This window comes from Alexandromys fortis, unplaced genomic scaffold (assembly GCF_014885135.2).
Source record: "Alexandromys fortis isolate MF-2015 unplaced genomic scaffold, M_Fortis_MF-2015_v1.1 scaffold_26, whole genome shotgun sequence".
NCBI lineage: Eukaryota > Metazoa > Chordata > Mammalia > Rodentia > Cricetidae > Alexandromys > Alexandromys fortis.
The window spans coordinates 7272463-7274626 of NW_026067894.1; the positions used below are offsets into that span (position 1 = coordinate 7272463).

At 56.0% G+C, this 2164-nt stretch overlaps 1 protein-coding gene across 1 annotated transcript in view; it reads right to left on the bottom strand.

The window, feature by feature from the left end:
- The window catches only part of Paqr7 (progestin and adipoQ receptor family member 7), a 10893-nt gene extending 8941 nt beyond the window's left edge, over positions 1-1952 (bottom strand). The window contains exon 1 of the mRNA XM_050155266.1: positions 1771-1952. The gene's annotated coding sequence lies outside the window, so the exon portion shown is untranslated. The remainder of the gene's footprint in view (positions 1-1770) is intronic.
- Positions 1953-2164: the final 212 nt, after the last annotated feature.

Genomic DNA, 2164 nt, shown 5'->3' on the forward strand with positions numbered 1-2164 from the left:
AACTTTGTCTTGATGGGCCTTCCATTTAAAAGCTTTAAAAAAAATAATTTAACACCTACTTAGGGGCAGAAGGTCCATGTGGTAGCTACCAAAGACAAAGACTAGCAGTAAGAAGTCTAGCCAGAGTTAACACTGGGAGTGTGGGAGGCAAAGCCTCCAGAGGGGTGCTGAGGGGAAGACTAGCCATGGAGGACCCCAAATGCTTGTCCTTAGGTGTTCTATCAGTTAGCTACAGTAGCCAGCTTCCCATATGGTTCTTCACAACTTCAACCCCCAGGTCCACCTGGTGATCCAGGCCCAGAGGCAAGATAGCACCCATTCTTGTCTAACACCAATGCTAACTCCAGAAGCAGAGCTCCGGGCAACTCCTGGGTCCCCAGTGGATGGATGTAGATTGGACAAGCGCTGGCAGGCCTTCAGCAGATCTCTCAGCAACCAAGTCACCTCCCTCTTTGCAAACTGATTCTCCAATTCAGCTCAACCAGTTTAAAGAAAAAGTCCTCCACCCCCCACCCCGTGGGCTTCCAGGGTGGAACAAAAACCGTCTGTGTTTGTAACTGCTGTGGGCCTCTATTTGTACTCAGAAATGTGACCAGAATGGAATGAGTAATTTTTAAGAAAATTCTTACTCGGAGCTCAGACACCCCACTGCTCCAAGGAGAGTATCCTGAAAAGGGGAGACAACCCAGAGAGGTTGGGCCAGCTAGCTGCAGTCACCAGTACAGGACACAGGACAGGAACCTGAACGGCACCACTGACCAGCAAGGGTTATCTGTGACAGGGGTGGAGGCTGGAAAGGGAACTCTTTCACCAGGGGCGGGGACCTGAGGTACACAGTCCTCCTGACAGGAGCTTCTACAGGGTGCTCCTGATATCCAACAAGTACAGGCCAGCCTGGAGAATCCACCAAACCTCACAGCACATGTCCTGAGGCAGACTCGGAGTCTGCAGGGGTTGCTAGGGGAAAACCTCCCAGGGTAGTGCTGTGGATGAAGGGTTCTTGTCCCTGTCCTTCTCTAGGGCAATCTGGCTTTCCAGACATTCAGGGAGGGGTCCAATACTGTGACCTGGTGGCCCTCCCACCTCCCTAGAACTTTCCTCAGGGTTCCCCACAGGATCTGCACCCCCACACACACACACATTCATGTCCCTTCCTGCCCCATTATCTCCTTCCTTCTAGAGTGAAGTTGTGATCCTGCAGACCCCTCCCCTTGCCTATCTTCCTGCAGACCCCTCCCCTTGCCTATCTTCCCGCAGACCCCTCCCCTTGCCTATCTTCCCGCAGACCCCTCCCCTTGCCTATCTTCCCGCAGACCCCTCCCCTTGCCTACCTTCCCGCAGACTATATTGAAGTATTCCCTCCATCCTGCCTGCTCATAGACCATGCTCGGGTCCTGGTCCTCCTTCCCCCCCTCGACACGCTGCCTCTGGTCCCCCCCCATACTTCTGCTTTCCGCCCCAAGCTACAGTGTTCCCCACTATTCCTCTGTCCCTCTCGGAGGATGACCTAGGACTCTGCTTCTTCCCGTCCCCTCCTTGCTACTGATTCTTGCTACTGATTCCCCTGGTGGCCTCTCCCGACCCTCCTGCGAGGTGCTCCCCTACTTGACTGTCAGGGTCCAGTTGTTCTCGACCTCGACCCCCCTTCCTCCACTTCCGCCACTGGGCACCGCTCACATGTAGAGCTAGGAGCACACCCCCAACCCCCACGCCCGCAGGAGGACCTCTCTACTCCCATCCCAGCCCCAGGATCTCCAGGCACAGCCTTACCTGTTGCCTGAGAAGAGCAGAGAGCTGTCTGCTGCGTCCCCGCGTTGGAGTCGCAGATAAGGGGGCGGCCACACCCCAAGCGCGGAGGGCGGCGCTGGGCACCAGGGATTTAGCCGCCTCCGCCACCCTGCAGCCTCCCGCCTGGCGTTATGCAAGCTCGGGCTGCAGGAGGAGTCACTCCCGGCTGCATCCCAGGACTTCCTGTGGTCACAGTACAGTCTGAAATAGGAGGTCCAGAGATCCTAGGCTCCGCAATGGGGCTGCAAACTCCTGCTGAAGTTGGTCCACTTCCGCAAAGTGCAGGCTTCAGTCCGGTGGTAGTTGCAAGAGCTTGACATGAGATGAGTGTCCCAGCCAGGGCTCTAAGTTCAACCCAAGTCGCTCATTTCTCCCG